Source organism: Passer domesticus, chromosome 16 (assembly GCF_036417665.1).
Source record: "Passer domesticus isolate bPasDom1 chromosome 16, bPasDom1.hap1, whole genome shotgun sequence".
NCBI classification, from domain to species: domain Eukaryota; kingdom Metazoa; phylum Chordata; class Aves; order Passeriformes; family Passeridae; genus Passer; species Passer domesticus.
The window spans coordinates 4,987,017-5,007,163 of NC_087489.1; the positions used below are offsets into that span (position 1 = coordinate 4,987,017).

Here is a 20,147-nt window from a genome sequence, read left to right on the forward strand (position 1 = left end):
ATAAATCAGGCCTTCTGTAATTGAATGTGGTCAGAGAGAGAGAGTTCATAATCAAAAAAGGCACCTGGTCTGTAACTGGTCAGCAATGTCCCAGTCTAGGGACCTGAGCAAAGTATTTAAATGTCCAATGTCTTAGAATAATGAAACTTCAAACAGTTTTTAAAACTTCAAAGAGAATTCAGCCATGGTAGTGCAGATGTCAAAAAAAGATCTCCCTGATTTGGATTTTCCTACCCTGAGCTGAGGCAGGCTCTGTTTGGAGCCTCCTTCCCTCCTGCTGGGTGGCTGGGCCAGGTCTGAGTGGCTCTGTGCTGCCCTGACATGCTTCTCTCACAGTGGAGGGCAGCAGAAGCCAAATGTTACTTTCCTGGCTTTGTCTAATGTGAGAGTTTGAAGCTGTGAGGTCCAGATCTTACCCTGAAGTGTTCAGATTGTAATTCAGGAAAGGTTGATGCATCCAGCTGGACACAGAGCAGATCAATTTGGTAACAGTCCTGGACAGCCCTTGTTTTGTTTTAAACTTTTCCAGGGTATTTAAGAGAGTTGTAGAGTAGTATGAATTTAACAGCATTCAGGAAAGCCGAGCACCTTGCACCAGCTTCAGGGACAGAGGAGCTGGACAGCAAAGGGTCCTTCTGAGTCATTCTTAAAATGCTTGTCCAGGTGGGACAGCTTTTCTGACCTGTAAGGTGCTCACCTAAGTGTGCTCTGCACAGCAAATGCAACTGGAAAGCCCTTTAAGAGCAACTGGGCACACGCTGCCCTGAGCAGGGTGTCAGATCCTGCTGTGGAAGCCCTTTGTGTTCACTGGTCATGAGCACAGCTAAGGATCCAGGAGCTTTATGGACAGTGAATTCTGAACTCCCAAAGACAGAATATTTGCTATAGAAACCCAAGTCCAAGAGCTGAAATAGCCATTTGGGGAAAGTGCACACAGAAAGATTCTCTCATTTCTGGCTGTGGCTTATTCAGGCACAGAGCTTGTTTACCTATTCTGAATATTTGACCTTTCTACTTTTTGGAAATGGGTTTTTTTTTCCTCTTAATTATGTGGAAGGAGCACTTCCTTTCAGAGCTCTGATGGACTTCTCTATAAATAGCTCCTCATGTCCCAGAACCTCACACCAGAGCCTTCAGCAAAGTCAGCATCCCCAGGACTTTTTCAGCCTGAGATGGGAACCACGTGGAGTTTAATCATTAATCACCAGTCTTTAATTAACAGCTCTGGGCTTTGAACAAAAGGCACTTACTGCAAGGCTGCTGAGGGGCCCTGAACTCTTCAGTGTGCTTTCATTTGGGGGACCTGGTGGCCTTCCAAAGGGGGCTGGTGGAGCAACCTCCTCCTCCTGGGAAGGGTCACGCAGCCCGGGAGCAGCAGATGTTCGTGGCCTGATCTCCATTTGCACAATTGTCCCGTGGCTGCAGGCAGAGCTGCCTCAATGTGGGGACGCTGCCAGCTCCCCAAGGTGGGCAAAGAAGCAGAGAATCTCCAGAGCGCCGTTACCACCATCAGGTGAGGTGGGTTTTAACCAGAGGAAGGAAGGAAGTTGCTCCAGGCTTGGAAAATTTTATAGGGGTGTGTTCAAAATTGAGCGCTCAAGAGAGAAAGAAAACATTGCTATAAAAGTTGACTCAGCCAATATTTTTCTGCATTCCTGCTGCTGTGATTGAAGATATTTGTTTTTAATATAGGTTTCTCCCATTTGTAGTCTGGCTTTCGTGTAGTAAAAACTAAAGGGCAGATCCTCAGCTGATATAAATTGGCTCCAGTGAAGTTAATGGAGCCGTGCTGGTGGGTACCAGCTGAGGGATCTGGCTCCTGCTGCAGTGCTCAATACCCCCATTACATTGCCATGATTACGATACTAATTCAGTAAAATGGCTTCTCACAGTAATAAAACCAACCCAGAGGATGGAAGATGAAAGGGCTTCCTCCCCAACAGACCTGGTATTTTTCAACAAAATATTTTCCTTTATGTTCTCTTTTGTCAGAAAGTGCTCTTGAACAAAATGTTTTACACCAAATACACCCGCTCTGACAACACTCTCCCTGGGACAGGCTCCCTTTGGTTTCAGTGTCCAAGACAACACTTATGGCAAACAGGGCATGTTGAGGCTTGAGCAAGAGTATGAATTGGATCTTTAAAGGGCAGGGGTGATACTGCAGAGCAGTCAAAGCCCTGAGGTAATAGCCCTGGCTTCTGAAAAGTAGGAGTTCTCACACTGGTGGGTAGAACATTGATCATTTTGCTTGTACTCTTCCCTGTCTGGTTTTTCTAGTTCTGTCTGCAGTGGGGGAAAGAGCCAGGGAGTTTTACAGAGCTGTGCACTTCCCTGGGGTCACAGACACAGGGGAAATGATGTGTTGGTGTTTTCCTCCTGGTGGTCAGCCCCTCAGCAGGCAGCAGGAGATGCTGGGCTGGAGGAGTGGGATAACCTGTGCTGCCTCACTGCTTGGAGCCATTGAGCACCGAAGGGAATAAACAGACACAAGGACCTAAATAAAGGCAGATGGATGCATAGCTAGATCCCTGGGATGAAATATTTTGTTTGCCACAGCACTGCTGAGCTGCACACGGGTTTTTCTGTGCCAGACGGGATTTTTACAGGGACATTGCTAAATGGAGGCAATAAATTTAACTTTAAAGGACCATGAATTGAAGCTTTTGGCTAAAAGCTGAAATGCTGTTACTCTTTACTGGGCCCTTTTAACTTCACTTGGAACAGGATAGTATATTTTACTTCTAAGGCCCTTGGAAGTTGAAGGCCCTGCCTGTGGCAGGTCTACTTCAGCTCCTTGGGACCTTGTGGAGCAGCAGCCCAACACTGTGGTGGACCTTTCAAGGTGAATGTGAACCAGCCCAGGTGTTCTGGCTAAAGGTGAAACACAGAAGGATCCCACCAGGGGGTTAAGGCAAGCTGTGGGTTACACTTCTGCCAGCTGTGAGGAGTGCTGTGCCACTGTGAAATTAAATATCAGTACAGTTTTGAATGCCAGAAGAGCTAAAAGAACACACACATGTGTTTCAGGGGTAGAAAAAACATTGTCCAATGTCCTGAATTAGCATATTAGGCTGACTCTTGCTTCCAGACCTGAGCTGGTCCCCAAGCAGCAGTCATACAAACGCTGATTCAAAGCAGTAGCTTTCCTACGTACTCAACACTTTGAAACAACACAGACTATGCCTGGTTTTGACCCTTCTGGTGACACAATCTAGTTTTAGTCTATTTATACCCTCTTCTGCTTTAAAGGAAAAACACTGGGTTTACACTAAACTTTTCAGAAGCAGCAAAACTTTTCTTGCTAACGTCTTGCAGCTTACTACAACTGCTCCTGGTACGTGTCCCCAGTGTTAGAATTACCCCTGAGACAGGGATATTCAGTGCTTGGAAGACAGGCTGCAAGTCCCTGCTAAAGGTGGAATCTGCCTTCATTTTTCATCCATGTTCTTCTCTCCCAGGAGTTTATAAGACACAGAAATATTTGGATCCAGCACAGGCTGACAGTGGAAGCTGGCCTGGCTGCTGCTCTGACCTTGGGCTGAGAGAGGATCAGTGGTTTCACTGCAAGTTCTGTGTGGTTGGGGTCTTGGCAGAGGGAGGCTCTGCTTACCCAAAGGGATCAGGAATCTTACACTTTCAGCTGATATTTTACAAAAAGCTTTTGAAACGGGACCCCAGGCTGGCAGGCTGGAGGATGCACACAGCTACGGACAGATATGTCCGTTCCTTACACTGATTAAAGAAGAGGATGATTGATCTGGAAACCTTTGCAGAAACCTTTATGCTTCCTCAGAGAGGCATTTGTGGCCAAGCGTGTGCCTGCAGAGCCCCTGCTCTCCTGTGTGCTCGTGCCCCACTCCTGAAGGAGGAGGCAGAGCCACCGCAGCTGGAGAGGTGGGTGAAGAACGTCGCTGTTGGATCCAATCAGGCAAAGGAAAGCTTTGGAGCATATGGATCCCAATGTGTGGTCCAAGTACAACAGCTTGGTGAGTGTCCTGCAGGGAGACTTTTACCAGCACTGCAACAACAATTCATCATTGCCTGAAGGGTTGATGGGTCTGGTACTCCTCGTCTTAATTGACCTCGGCTGGAGACCTGCGTTTCAGTCCAGCTCAGCCACAGAGGACTTGGTCTGGGCTCGAGCCCTAAAGAGGAGATTTATCAGAGAATCACATGATTCATGGAGCTGAGTGATCTCTGCTCAAGAGTGGCCAGGAATTGAATTAACAGAGCAGGGATTTTGGCAGGTGTGAAGGGCTGGCAGAGCAGACCTGAGCACCCGTGGGCTCGGTGGGGTGCAGCCTCTGGCTGGGTGTGGGATGCCTTGGGGGTCAGGGAGGGGGTCTGGCAGAACTGGAGGCACTAAAATCTGGGCTTGGGTTTGGATTAAAAAAAGGGGGTGTGGATTATTAACCCTTCACCCAGCAGCACCAAATGAGGATTGTCCACAGCCCTCTGGCATACAGGGCAAATGCAAAATGAAGCTCATAGAAGTTGCTGTTCCAGAGTAAAACAGTGATGGAGGGTGAGGAAAAAATGAGCAAATAAACAGAAATCACCAAATGCTTTCTTTCTTACCTGCTTTTCTCCCACACTTATTTCTTTTTCCCTCCGTGTCAACACCAAACAAGACAGACTAAAATTAATGGGGAAAGCAGCAATTAGCAAATTAGGTTAGCGGCGTGTTGCAGTGTGCCATGGCTGCCAGGTGTGAGGGGCTCTGGCAGTATATTTATTAATGGCTGTCAGAAAAGTGACACTTTGATGAATGAAGCTGCGTAATCGGCACCCTCCGACAGCGAGCACTGAGAGGCCTCAACATGCTAAACTGCAAAATCAAACCTTTCTGAGGCCCTGTACAAAAATACAGCAACAAAAACTGCTGCAAGAGGAGCGTGGCTTTCCATCAGGGATTCAAATGCACCTTCTCCTCTAAATGCTATCTTTTTGTTCCTGTAACAACTCTGCTGGGGAAAAGTTGTCAGGTTGAAGGTTTTTCAAGATTTTTAAAGATTTTCCTTGGAGTATGTGACTTGAGAATTTTTAAATACAGCAGTTTTGAGCTGTAGGTCCTGCTCTGGGTTGTGGGTCTGTCCTAGCAGCACCATCAGAGCCAGCAGCACTACCCTCACACCTGGGCTTTGCCCTCTGAACACGACAGCATCAAATCCATAAACTGAGCTTGGGAGCCACCTCCAAGCCCAAGGTATCAGGGTCTCTTGCCTGATGGGCAGCAATTGCTCTGCTCCTAATTAACAGTGCTGACCTGTGCTGTCCAGGAGCCCTCGTTGTGCACAGGAAAAGTAAAAAGTGTTTCATCTCCAGGTGAGACATTTCTGCCATCAAGTTTCACCAGTGGCATTGTGGCATCTTGATGTTTTTTTCACTCTTGAAACTTTTAGCTTTGAGTCCCTTCTGATGGATATGTTGTTCCTGTTGGAAATCAGTTGGGTAAATGATAATTTTGGGTGTGACTACATGATCCATGACCAACATTGGGTGTGTGTCAAGGTGAGGAACCACAGGGGAAGTGTTAATGCTGCAGGTTGTTGTATAAAATCAGAGGGCACTGAACCCTTGGCAAGAGTTTAGAGGAAGTTTTCTTTTAAGTTTGGGGGATTTTTCCATAAAGAATTTCTTGAGAAGATTAATTTAGCTGTTGGGAGAGCATCTGGATAAAAGATCACTCTGCAAAATGCTGGGGTACATGGAATTTTTTCCCAGGTTTGCAGACTTTGGGTTGCACACTGTGAAGCACTTCAATAGCAGAGCTGCTCAAATCCGTCAGCTCCATGGAGAAACTGAATACATTTTTATAAAATCCTGGTTCTGGTTTTGGCCAGCTAAAACAACTGTGTAAGTTTTGATTAAAAACATGAGAATAAATGTAAATCATATACCAGGCATTCATCTGTTCTTCTAGTTTGAAATGAAGCTGAAGGATCTTTCTGGAATTATCCATCAGGATCTGTGGGCTTGTTAAATTTGGATTGGCACTCAAAGCAAATCTGAAATTGTTCTCTTATGCTTTAATAATTGTATTTAGTTTCCTAATTTGGCTAGTAAGTTTATCTCAGAAGATAATTGAACTTTTAAAAGTGTAAGCTGACCAGATGGTAAGAAATACTTCAAAATAAACTTTCTTTCTGAAACTTTGCTCTATTTTCACTCTCTCTCACAAAAACAGCCTGTCTGCACAGCTCTAACCTGCAGAGGTGCACGTTCTTAAATCAAACAACTCCTGAATGAAACCAGGTTATTCCCTCTGCAGGGCAGAAGGCAGCAAAACCATGCCAAGAAAAATCAGTGGAGCCACCAGTGCTGCTGGTTGCTCGTGTCAGCTTCTGCAGCAGCCTCCATGTGATGCCCCTGCTGGTGTGGCTGCTGGGTTTGGGTGGCATGATGGGTCCCAGCTCTGCCAGCACTGCTGCTCCTGCTTGTGACCTCTCTGAATCCCACTGGGGGCTCTGGCAGCAGGAATCTGCCTCTCCCCTCCCTGCCTGGTGATGCTTTCAGGGCTCAGCAATGAAGGTGGGTTGTGCTTTCTGGTGGGTATGGGTCTCATGGAAATAAGGTTTTGCTCTGAGTCATTCTAAAAGAAACAAGAAAAAGAAAAACAAAGTGAAGGAAAAAAGGAATCACTTATGAATTGTTCCAGGGACAGGAGAAACTGTTCTCAAGCAGCTTTTTCCTCCTACTGCAGCTTTTATTGTTGCTAAAGGAGCACAAGGGTCTTGTTTGGTTGTACTCGGGAGAACTGGACAACCAGGAGCAGCCTTGGGGTTGGTTTTTATGGGCTCTCCCAGCAGCAGCAGCATCATGCCCAGCTCTGGATGTGGGCTGGGCTGTGTTATCCATCTCTGGCCGTGTTCTCCATCCTGGCTGTGGCTCAGCTGTGTTCTCCATCCCTGGTTGTGGCTGGACCATGTTACCCATCCATTGCTGTGGGCTGGGCATTATCCATCCCTGGCCATGTTCTCCATCCCTGCTGTGCTCCTGGAGCTCCCCAGGGCAGCCTGGGCTGGAGCCTGGGCTGGAGGCTGGGCTGGAGGCAGTGCCATCCCCACTCACCAGGGATCTCAGGTTCCAGCTGGGGCACAAGCTCTGTTGTTTCAGGTGACAGTCCCAGGGAAGGGAGCATTGAAGTTTGCCAGCTTCAGTGAGATTTAACCTGACTGCTCGAGTTCTTGTGAGTGCTCCTGAGTTTTGGGTAAGTGCTGTTCTCCAGTTTCACTGGTGGTCTGGAGAAGTTTATGGGTCCATTGCAGACCAGTAAATCCAGGTTTTCCAAGTCCTTCATTGGCATGTCACAGTCCCTCATTAGGCTGTTTTACCCTCTTCATCACTCACACTAGCCAGACTTTTCCCCACTTTAGAGAGGACTTGCTTCTCTTTATTTTCCTCAGATATGAATTTCCAGTCTTCTGTCAAAGATGAAGCAGACATCTTTTTCCCACATTTTGGTGTTTATAGTTTACATCTACTTCCTACTGACTTGCACTAAAGTCAGCAAGGGGCAGACCCCTGACTTTGCCTGTGCTGTGGTGGGGAAATCCCCCAGCTCCAGCAACCAACTCCACTGCACTGATAGGAACTCACAGAGTGAGCAAAGACAAATGACTTGTCTGGCTTGAGCTTGTCTTGCTTTCACAAGGGAAAATATTGTCAGAAATTCCCTCTGTGTGGTGGCTGGGTGTCACTGGAAGGTGCTGCTGCCACTTCTTGCTGTGGCTCCAGTGCACTGCTGCCATCAGTGCTGCTGCTGCTCCTCACGGGGCTCTGGCCACCCTCCCCTGCATGAAGACAAGGATTTTTTCATGACAGTGTGCTTGGTATCCACCTGCCCAAGCTGTTTTCTGTTTTCTTGTTGCACTCAGCTTGGCAATGTTGTCATTTTCCAGGTACATGGGGTGTAATTAATGAGAATGTCATTTCCAGGTTGCTTTCAAAGACTAGATTGAGAGTCTGAGAAATTATTTCAGTCAATGCTTTAGGATTTTTTGAACTGTTTTTTATTAAAAAAGCTATGGGGATACATCTGGAGGGAAATCACTGTGCCCATATTTTTAAGGACAGCAAGACTTGACCTCTCAGTAAAGCTGCTGAACTTGCCACCCATCAGGAGAGCTGGGTGCACCAGGCAGGGCAGGCTCTCCCCAGACTGTGCCAGAACTTCCCTGTGTGGTGTGAGGAAAATTGTGTCCTTTGTGGCTCAGGAGGTGGTGGCTGGCTGTGCTGAGGGTCAGATCCTGCCCTGAGGAGCTGAGGGGGTAGAAGGACATGTTATGACTCGGCCCAGAGTTCTCTCTCTGCCCCTCGGGGCTGGCTGGGCTGGGCAAAGATGTGTGGGCTGGGATATCTGTATTTTATTATACCTGTTACTTCCTTCACAAGAGTAGTAAGTCTGCTTTATGGGAGACCCTGGGTGACTCCACAAGGAGCACAGAGATTGGTTTTAGCACCTTTGCTCCCCAGGACATTGCTGTCCCCAGCACTGGCTCAGAGTGCCCAGGCACAGACTCGGATGATGCACGATTATGCTCATTTAGGGTTCTCCTTGGCCACTTTCCTCCTGAGCAAATATCCCTAAAGCTCCCTGCTGAGCCTCATATTGCTCTATACTTTACCTTTCCTATTTGCAAAAGGGATGTCTGAAGGACTCTCAGGCAGCAGATGTTTATCTTTTCCTCCTTTCTGCTCCTGCAGTGCCCCATTTCCCTGCCCTGATCATCCCCCAGGCCCCAGAGCAGCACTGCTCTGCTCCCTGCAGAGCTCTTGTAGGCTGGTCAAGGGAATGGTGGATTTTGTTCACAGTGGGGTCACAGTCCACACTTCTAGACTGCTGCTTTCCTCAGTCTAGGATGAACGTGGGATTCTCTGCCTCCACAGGCTGGACAGGTTTATGTTTCAAATTTGGGTGAGTTTTCTCAAGAGGGTGAATGTTTGAAAACAGTGAAGTTACTGTAGGGGGTTTTCAGGGTTTTAGGGGGTTTTCTGAGCATTGTGAGGGTTTTATTCCCACTAATCTGCAGGTGCTCTGGCATGGGTGTGAGGCTGAGCTGGTGCCTGTCTCTGTGATATACAGAGCATCAGCACTACAGCTGCCATTAGTGTTAATGGGCTGAACCCCTCACACCAAGCTGAGAATATACTCCTGCTAATTGTGTACCAGCCACCCACTGGGACCTCTGGCAGGATGATGCATCCCAGGAGAGGGGCTTCCAGTACCTCAGGATAAATAAATAAGGAGCTAAAGTTAGACTCCAGTTCAGGAAGGCTGGGCCAGTGCCAGCACTATAACCCTGGGAAATCAGGTAACAGTGGTGCCAACCTTTATCCTCCTGGTCCTGGCCCAGCCCAGTGCTGCACAGTACCATCTTTGGAGCCATCCATCAGCACTCAGCCTCACCCTGATGATGTATGGTGCCCATAGATCCTGATAGCAGGAGTGCACTCTGATGTATTGCGCCCATACATCACGGCCAGAGCTCACCCCAGTGATGTATTAGTGCCCTGAGAATGGATTGCTCACACGCTGGTATTGTTCAGGGATAAAGCCAAGCCAAGGAGTGGATTCAATTTAATTACAGCACAAATGGTAGCCTGGTGCCAGGAGCACTTTGGTGCCGAGGTGCTGCCTGTGGAAAAACGAGTCCCATTGCAGAGCACCAGGAGAAGAGGAGCCATAGTTTAAAGAAATGATAATTTTTCAGAAAAATTTCAAAGGACTCTTTTGAGAACCCTGTAGAACACGTCGTGCAGTGTGCAGGAGGCTCCTGCATGGGCAGTGGTGCAACCAGGGAAGGCACTGCTCCCACCTGGAAGCTGGGAGCTCTTAGGGTGGCTCAGCATTTTGGAAAGTGTGAGGGAAGGTGATTTTCTTTTGGTCACTGAAAATTGCTGGAGCCCTCTAAGTAGAGTGAAATACTCACTGCTTCTGGTGTCTTCCCCACCAAGGAGAATCCAGCATGGCCTGTTGTCTGTGTTTATTGTTGGGGTGTTTTAGTTTGACCGAATTGACCAGAATTTGAGCAAATTTGAAGGGATTATTTTCTTGTTCCCTTCTTCTTACAGAGCTGCATGAAAAACCCGAGAAGAGAAGCCCTAGACCATTAGAAGATATCCTTGATCATCATCTGTGGGGAAATTCCAATTGGCAGAGTCCAACAAAGAGCAGCTTTGTAAAGAATCCAGAAATGAGAAAGCAATTCCTGTGAAAATCTTCTTTGGGTGCTTGTCTCTTCTTCTTTGCTTCTCTTTCTCACTTCTCTTTCTGCTGCTTGGTATTGAAACAAAAATGTAGCTCAGATTTACTCTAAAATCAACTTTACTTCCAAATAAGGCCCTGTAAGGTTGTCTCATGAGCGGGGATTTATTTTTTCAAGAAAAAGACTTCCATTATCTGATTTCCAATGGATGGCATGGCTTACACTCTGCTTTTTGTAACATCCCTGTTTGCAATGGGAGCTCCTCTGGGAACACAGAGATGCTTGAGAATTGAGGAGGAATTTCAAAAGTTATCTGTTTAGGCTGTCACATCTATTATGTTCTTCTGAAGGCTCAAACTAGGTTATTTTTAACTACAGAAGGACATGAAAATGCCTTATTTATTGGATATAAAATCCTGCTTCCCCTGCTTCAAGAGGGTTTTTAAAGAAACCAGAACTTGACCCAGTCTTTTCCAGAACTTTTTAATCATTGATTTCCAGAGATATTTGATTATTCTTTTAGAGGAATGTTGAAGCAGGGGCAGCAATGTGACAGCAGTACTTGGTTCATGTCATGTTGTATTCCTACAAACCCAGGCATTTTCCAAGCTAGGTAGATACAGGTTTGCAGATGAGAAATTTGCAGTGCAAAGAAAAGAACTTGATCAAGGTCATGTGGCAAACTGATGGCAGGGCTTGGAAGAGAAGCCTGCTGGTCTGACTCACTCCTCTGACACCCCTGCCATTATTTCACTTCTATTATTATCTTCATGTATCTGCTCTACAGTTTCAAATCAGATCTGCTCCCACCTTCCTATTGTTCACGGTTTGAAGGCTGTAATTTTTGATGGCCATATAATGGAGTGGAAAATTTGACCATTTTCTCCCCCTTTTCCCTCCTCCCCCATCTTGATAACTCAGACATGCTGATTATTCTTTACTTCAGGCTCAGATTGAGGAAGGCTCAGTCTGACAGACAGGAGCAGTGGATGCACTGGAGGAAATCTCTTTGTACAGCACTTCAGGGGTCCCTGTCCTCTTCCATGACTGTCCAGCCATACCACCAAGCAATACAGTGCAGATACTTCACCAGTCAGTGCATGAAATGCAAAAAGAGGCTGTGTGCCTTGGGAGAGCAGCAATGCACACTGCCCTGTGCAGCTCCTGGGCTTGCTGTCTTTGGAGAAGAACTTGCAGTGCTCCTGAGTGTCCTCCTTCAGGGCTGCTGCTGTCCCACCTTGCAGAGAACACACTGCTGTCCCCACCGGGGCATGACCCCAGAGCTGTTTGTCTCCTCTGTGCTGCTGCCTTGGCTCCTCCCGTGTTGGGTTCATCCCCACGCCACCCCTCCGTGGAGCCTGTGGTTCACAGCAATCCTTATCAGCATGTGATAACTGTTGTAAAAGTTTCTATAAATAGAATTTCCTCCTGCCCAAATCTTCTCGCTAGCTCAGCTGTTTTATTTTTAACAGAAAAGCATGTTGATGCTAAGCAGAAATATTTTTTTAAATCTCTCTATTAAACATAAAAAGGTGCTGTGTCTGAGTAAAAACGAAAGGTGCCCCTTAGATATTTTTAAAGCTTCTATAAATAGTCTCAAGTCTGTGACAAAGCTTATTGAGCAGGAGTAGCTGTGGACAGCAATTCTTCCATGGGAAGGATCATGTCTCCTCCTGCTCCTGGCTGGGAGCTGCAAGAGGGGAGATGAAATCTTTGTGGAACAAAGACCTCTAAAAGGAATTAACTGAGGGCTGCTCTTTAAAAGGCTTGATAGCAGCACTGCCCAGATAGTTTTGCTGGTGATCTCATATGTGTTTTCCCTTCTGGGCCTGACAGCTGCCCCTGAGGTTGAGAACTCCTTTCTGCAGCTGAGTTTTTGCTGGAGCCCCGCTGCGAGAGCCGCTGCTGTGCAGGGATGGGGCAGCGAGGGAAGGCAGGGAGCTCCCTGTCTGCGGGCTTCCAGAACAGACAGAGGAGCAGGAGGATTTTAAACTTTGCCTTGTATGCACAACTGATACTGAACTTGGAAAATTTAGTGTAATTTAGGTATTGTTTCTGCTGCTGCACCCCTGCACCCCCGGGGTCAGAGCACAACCATATATGCCATTGACTCAGTCCCCAGCACAACGGAGGAGGATGAAAATTGGAGGGGGGGAGAAGCAGAAGGGAGAGGGACTCTCCAAGGGGATATATTTTACAAGGTTTCCAATGCTTTTTGCCACCCCCATAGTGTGGGCTTTTGTCTCCTTACTTGTGGCAAATGCCAAGTCAAGTGTTTGTGTGTTTGTGCTCAGTGAGAGGGGAGAGTCTCTTGAGAACTTCTGAAAATTATAAAAGATAAACTGATCATTACTAAAATTGAAAAACAGTCAATTGCTGTCTGCTGAATGGCTTATATGGAGAAGAAAAGAGTGTTATAAAACAGAAGGAGATTGTCTATTGTTTGCATTTAGAAAGAAACATCAGCTTGAGTCCCAAAGTGCCTCATCAGCTATGCTAAGCCAGCCTGCATTGGTGTGTGAGTCCAGACCTTATCTGAGGTGAATTTCTGCCCACCTGAAGGTGAGGCTTTTCAGAGGGATGTAGCCAGGTTTGCTCTCCCATGTGGGGTTGATTTCTCTTGGACTTTTTCAAATTTTAGCAGAAAAGGTATTGGGAAGTAGATTAAGATTTGAGACTCAGTTCTTACTTTCCTGCAAATATTCTACACCCTTAAGAAAACTGATTTATTACTTTCAGCCTTTATTCCTCACCTTTAAATTGATAAGAATGCTTCCTTTGTGCCCAACTTATTTTTATGGGTATCTCTTTCACATGAATGCTTTTCCCATCTGTTTGGTCCTCGGCAGTCTGGAGAGCAGTTTATGCTGCAGCAATCCTGCTAACTATCATTAAAATAAAACTTCCAGAGGCAGACTTAACCTGCCTGAAATGCTGATGTTTTAGCTAGAATTTGAATGTGAAGCTCACCAGGGTTTGGTGGCTGTCCTCTGCCCGGAGCTGTCAGCAAGCACCAGCAGCTGTCAGGATGAATGATGGATTAACAAACGTGTAATGATTTAGTCCCTCTCCAGGAACAAGCAATACTGCCAGAGTGACATGCATCCCAGATATGCAGAGCAGAGGGATGTGTGGCACTGTCTCACTCAATAACACAGGAGCTGGCAAGTGGAGAAAGCAATGTTTTTCACCCATATATATGTGAACCCCAGAAAATTCAGATCAGAGACAGGACATTCTGATTTAATTTCTTCTTCTTGTTGTTGTTTTTTTTTACTCTAAAGGTAAGATTTGACAGCAGAACATAAAACTTCCAAGCTGAAAGGCTTCATGCTCTGTTTTTTCTTTTATTTTCTTTTTTTTTTTGTTCAGATGATGTTAGAGAGGGACCAGCTGGGTTCACTGGACTCCACAAGGTACTTTTGTTTATGGATGAAGCCATGCAGATGGGGATCAAAGGTTGTGCAGAGCTGCTGTAGAGCTCACTGGGGCTGAGAGAGGTCGGGCACCAGAGATTAATTTCTTGGCTGCTTAGAGCCAAGGTTTAATAGCAGCCTGAGAAAGGACAGTGATTGAGTTTACTGCGAGCAGAACCTATAGTTCAGGTCAAGTAAAGCGAAGGAGCTCAGGGGCTCTGTGTTTTGGTTGCAGGAGAAAGTCTAATGGCTTAACAATATGTGGCCTCAGCAAGACATATGGCAGTGAGTGCCTCCCCTGAGCTGGGGCAGGGGAGAGAGAGGGGCTGCACCCCTGGAACATCACCTCTAACACAGCCCTGGGGCTGGGCAGGGCTCCTGCTCACAGCCAGCCAAAGCAAACACACAAAGGAAGCCTTGTTAATTCTGGAAATGAGGAGGGAAAAAAGGGGAAAGCATCCCTGTGTTCTCTAAATAGGGAAAACAGAGTTTTTGAGGTGCAATTATTTAGCAAATTTCAACAAAGCAAATTTCAGCAAATTGCCCAGGATCAGGGCTAGGTGACTCATTTTGTCTATATCAAGAACTGATTTTGAAGCTGAAATTAAACTTTACTCTGACTTCAACTCCTCTGACTTTTTCATGCTATTATTCCACTGCACTTCATTTTCTAATTTTCAGTTTTGTGTTTATTTTTTTTTTTGTTTGGCTTTCTTATTTTTTTTCAGTTGTGTCCTCTATTGTATCTGACTGCACTGTGATTTTCCTCTCCCTCTTAGATTATTATTCTTTATTGTTTGGGGTTTTTTTTAAGAGCATGAATTCGAAAAGTCTGGCCAGGAGAATTTGCTTTGAGCACTTGAATGAGGTTGCATGTTGATATAAATCACATGTTAAGGTAGAGAATCCTGTAAGTAATTTCAGGCTGTTGTGATTTTGGGGGAGGCAGTGAGAAGGATGGACCTGCCACCTTGACTATGGACCTCAAACCAAAATCTGTAGTAGGAAATTTGTCTTTCATTAGCAATTTGCCCTGGAATTGCAGAGAACAGGAAAATCATGACGATATCACAGGCAGGCCATGACCATGACAGCTGGATTGCAGTGAGGATACACCTCAGCTACACAGAAAATGTCAGCTTGGCCCCACCTCTTTCTGTGGTCCTGAGCCAAGTGTACATTTAATTTCCTATTAAAACACTTTTCTAACTGATCCTGTCTTAAATTCTCCTTCTTGAGAGGCTCCTGTGTCATGAGAAATGTTGCCATTTTTCATCAGAATGAGCTTTTTTCTCAGGAAGTACAAAACCAACACTGAACATGAACTGAGTGATGTGGGTTTGGTGAGGGGGCACAGGTGGGACTCCTTTCCCAAAGTGCTCCCATGCTGTCTCCATCCATTGAAACTGGTATAAGAGCTACTGGCTCAACTCTGCAGTCTCTCATGTCAGAATTATTTTACTCTTTTTAAGACTGAACACTTTTTGGGTCGCAAAGAATGAACTGATCATGTAGTGATTAAGAATTTCACCAGAGATTTGGACCTCTACACCAAATCATTTGCAGAGAGGGATTTCTTGCCTCAGGTGTTGCTGTGCTGAATTCATGGTGATTTCCACATCTCTCAAGACAGTCTTTTCAAAAGTTTCTGCTTTTGCCATCATGCAAAGTTAGGGGGGAAAAAGTTGTGTTTTTAAAAATTTTGTCCCATTCAAATTAACAACACACAAGAAGGATCTTGGATGCCTTTTTGGAAGTGATTCATATAATATCAAGTTTTGCCTTTCACAGAAAGGGATTTTGAAGAGGACTTGTGAATTAAAGCTTCATTCAGTCTCTAGACTGTTCTGTAGCAGATTTTACTTTGTTCCTCCTCCTCTGGGGCATCCTGGAGAAATGGCAGTCAATGGGCCAGCTCTGTGCAAACTCTCATTTTGGAGGTTTTTGACATATGCCATCTTTAATATTTGTTTTTCTGCTTTTCTCTGCCCCCATGTGTTTCAGCTGGTTGTCTCTACCAGAGATGCCAGCAAGCTTTGTCCTCAGAACTGTGTGAAACACCCAAGCTCACAAGGACTGAAGGAAAACTGCCAGAAGCAGGCACACAACTTCTCTGGCTTTGCTGGCTTTGAAATCTGTGGCAAGTTCCTCTTCCTTGGATTTCTCACTTTCTGTTCAATTTGTTTAGGCATTACTGGTTTGTGGATTTTTTTTTTTTGTTTGTTTGTTTGGGGTTTTTGTTTTTTATTTGTTTGTTTGGTTGGGTTTGGTTTGTTTTTTTTCTGTGGGGGAAAAGTGCTCAGTGGAAATGAAATAACCTGCACTCCAGAAGCTGACAGTCCCTGACCTAACCCACTCAAAGACAGCCACAGCCCGTTCCCCTTAGCTGTTGTTTAAACACTGCATCATCCTTTAGGAAAACGCAGATATGATGGTAATTAGAAAGTCCTATCAAATGAGAAAGGGAATTCAGTATATCCATAATTTTCCCAACATGACTGAAGAGTACAGTTCTGCTGTGGCAGCGCAGAGCCCTGGTGTGAACAGATTTGAGTTACTGAGAGATAGAAATAAGCAACTTTTTGAGTTTGCTGCCCCTTCTGCCTCTACAGCCCCTTCTCAAACCAAAGTCAGTCGAGTTTCACCAGCCCTTCAGTCCCACCTCTCTTCTATTTGATCTGAACCATGTAGTACAGGGGAATCAAAGCAGGAAAGTGTAATATGTGGTAGAAATGATGCTTTAAAAGCCATAGCTTGCTCTCATTGCCCTGCGTTCTCTCTCCGTCCCAGCTTCATGAGCAGGACTCAGAAGTTTTGGATTTAGCCTGTCTGTGGAAGTTTTTGGCCAGATGAGCAGATGTATTAAGGTGCTTTCCTGCACATTCTTCTCTAATTGCTCTAAGAGCTGTGGCCATCAAGCAGAAATCCAGTCGGTAAAACTCTGCAGCTTGTGGACAACTTTTCTTGCCAACCATGCATTACGAAGGGCTAATTGTAAAAGTGGTGCACCTGCTGGCTCCCTTGGTGGCTGGAGCCAACAGGAAAAAAAAAAAAGTAATTTATTAATGATGGAGTCACAAATAGTAATGAAAACAATAGGAGCATCTGAAGGAAGCGCTGCCGGGGGCAGAGGTGCAGGTGCTCTGTGCCCTGAACAGGCTTGTCGGCATTTTTATAAAGCTACTTTACAGCCCTTATCAATTTCCTACTGCTTTCTGTGTACCCCCTGCCCCTTTGCAAATGTTTTGCCTGCACAACAGGCTCAGCATTTCTTGTTGTAGGTGATAAAATAGCTGTCACCCTGTGGAGGGAGGAAAGAGGCAAAAAAAATAAAAATAATGTTAGGTCCAAAGGAACAAAGCAGAGGAGCACATTTCCCAGCAAACAAACGAGGGGCTAATGGAGCTGCTGAGTCGGCACTGGGAGGAAGATGATGGGAATTTAGCTCAGGAATGCTGTAAGATTTGGGGTAACAAATGCTGGAAGGCAAGAGAGACTCCTTCCTTAAAGTGAGGGTGCTTTTTGTGCAGCCTTGGATCTCAAAGGTGATGGACACAAGCCTCAGCCAACACTGCCCACAGGACTTTTGGATCTAATATATTTCACTGAACATCTCACCACTTAACTGCACCATACCGGCAATCTTAAGGCTATTTTTTTTTTAAGTAGGCAGAGCAGTTGCTGATAATTTGGGTAAGCTGCTTGTACCTGTGAGTACTTCAGTGGTTACAAGACGTGGTCACCTTGCCTTTCAAAATGCTGTGGCTCTTGGAACACTGGCATGATACAACTGGTGCATGTAAATGAAGGTAAAATCTTTGAGAAAAGAGCATGGTGAGCTAAGGGGCCAACTTTGCAGCCAGCTTTCACCACGGTGCACAGCAGAGTGCAGTGCCCCTGAAAGGTGCCAGCTGATCACCAGTTGCAGAAGGACCAAAAAATTCATTTAAATCTTGTCAGGTTCTTGCCATGCCCAGGGCGAGGGGGAGATGTGGGATTCACATTCTCTGAACCTGAGAGAAGCAGAGAAAAGAATGATCAAAACAATTCTTATCTCATTTGCTGTGCCTGTGTTGTGCCAAAGTAGAATGCAATGTGGAGATTGTTTACCCAAAGTGATGGGGTTTTGTTTCCTTGGCTATCAGGGACAAGAGTTGTGTGTGTGTGTGTCAAACTGTTGGGACAGTCATGAGATTCTGTGCAGGGTTGAGTGCTTGGCAGATTCAGTTTAGATGTAATGTAATATAGTGTAATATAATATAGAATGTAGAATAATATAATATAATAAATTAATTAATTAGCCTTCTGATATCCATGGAGCAGATGCATCCTTTCTCTTCCCTGTTGGGGTTGCTTTGATTGCTGTAAGAGATAACACTCTGTGTAATCCCTGCCCTGCCTGGCCATCACACTTCAGCCTGCTCCTGCCACAGGCCCTGCTGAGTGCTCCATGGCAGAGCCTCGGGCTGCCTCTGCCAACTCCACAGCTTCATGCAGCTCACAGGGATGGGAAGCTGCACTGAGAGGAAAATTCTTGCACTGTCATGCTGATCCTACAGGGGCATTCACCACGGCTTAGGTGGGAGCTGGAAGCTTTTTAGACTGTGAGAACTTGTGTCTGAGCCCATAAACTGTTAACTGATGTCTGTGTGTATAAAAATTAGAGTTTTTTAATGTTGCAGGTGCAGCTGTCTCAGCTGAAAGGAGTCAGACTTAGAGGTCAGCCTGGGTCTGTGTCCAGAATGTGTGTGTGTCCCACATTCTGCATTTCCCACTGTGACAAGATTTATTAAGGCTGTGAGCACACTGAAGCCATCACAAAGTAGCTGCAACCACCTCGCCAATGAACCTCACAGGTCAGCTCTTCCTAACTTTTCACTATCTATGCTGCATTCAGGGGAGAAATCCTATACTCCTTCTTCCTACCTCACCCTTCCAAAATTCCAAACCCTCACACAAATGCCAGCAATTCATAAGAGTGATTAAAGCACACAGTTTTTTGCCTGAAGGACAAAGCTTCAGCTTTTAAAGTTTCCTTTTTCCTTAGGAACTAGGACTCTTTCCTGTAAAGGTAGCTGAAATTTATATGAATCAGCATGAATTCAGGTGCCTAATCCCGTGAAATCAGTGCTAATTACTGCCTGGTGATATGAGGGGGCACCTGCATGGCATGGCAGTGTTAACACAGCCAGGATGGCTTGTACTTTACCCATGAGGGAAGGTGAAGGAAAAGCTCATATATCCCCACCACTGTGAATCTCTAATAACTTACAGTCACTGTTTGCTGTCTGCAAAATTAACCTCTTGTCTCTCCCAGCCCTGGGATTGGGTGCACAGTGTAGGATTTTAACTTCTCCATTGAAAAATGTCCATGCAATGCTGTCCATCAAAACTCCTGCTGCTTTCTGAAGAGTATTATTAATAAACTTCTCCATAGCAGAAACAGGACCCTTTTAGAGCTCAGCCAAGGTATTTTCCCTGTTAACCAGCTGGGCTGTTTGGCTGTGGACAAATGCAGTGATGAATGATGGGTCAAGGATGGAGCAGGCTGATTTCTCTCCAAGCTTGACCTTGTCTCTGCTCTGACACCTGAAATGACAGATGCATTAAGAAGTTATTTATGCAGGGGAGCTGCAGAGCATCTCACCCTTTGCAAGGCAGCACCTACTTTTATAAGGATGTCAGGGTAGGCTGCCTGAGCCATCCCCTCTGTGGCTGCTGCCACAAGCAGCTGCTGTGCAGGAAAGCAGCAATCCTGGGTGTCTGTCAGGGATACCCTGTGAACTGCGAGGCAAAAACAGGAGCAGGGGCCAAGGGTTTCTTCCCAGGCAAGTAATCTGCACATCTGCAAATCCCCCGCCCTGGAACAGCATTAACTAACTGTGAAAATGCCCCTGAAGGTTTCTGGGTTGTTAAAGGCCCAATGTTCTGGATAAAATGCAGCACTGAGGATTAAACTTCTGCTGTTCAGCTGCTCCTGGGCTCAGTGCACTTGGGAGAATTTCTGCTTTGTGCCTTTGGGACTCTTTGTGACTTGTTGCACTGTAGCCAAGTGCACTCCTATAGCTGAAATCAAGGGAACAGCTTTGCTTTTTCCTTCACGTTGTGGGACACATGGGTGGAGGGGTAGCCAAGCTGCATCCCATGAGAAGACACATTTCCTTTTTGGGAAAGCAATTATTGCTGGGAGGTGAAAGACCTCAGTCTAAATCTATAGAAAAATGCATGGATAACTTGCATAACCAACACATTCTCTGCCTAACCTTTTCCTGCAAGTATGGAAGCTGTCTGCACTTTTAAAGTTAGACTTTTATTTAGAAAAATTAACCTTGTCTATACACAAAGCTGATGGGCATGTGATATTTTCCTGCTAGGAGCCATGGCATGTATTAATTTGTGGAGCAAAGTTCAGGAAGCGTTGTGTGCTGTGATTCTGCATCCTTTGGAGTACTGGTAGAGCTTAGAGGAGGGAGCACCACAGGGAACCCAAAGAGCTGTCCCTGAGAAACTTGGTAACTCA

General features: G+C 45.8%; 1 long non-coding RNA gene across 1 annotated transcript; it reads left to right on the forward strand.

The window, feature by feature from the left end:
* Nucleotides 1–953: 953 nt before the first annotated feature.
* LOC135282022 (uncharacterized) lies at nucleotides 954–10,500 on the forward strand. The gene is made up of 2 exons (XR_010348383.1): nucleotides 954–1,513; nucleotides 10,078–10,500. It is a non-coding gene; the product is annotated as an uncharacterized LOC135282022 (long non-coding RNA).
* Nucleotides 10,501–20,147: the final 9,647 nt, after the last annotated feature.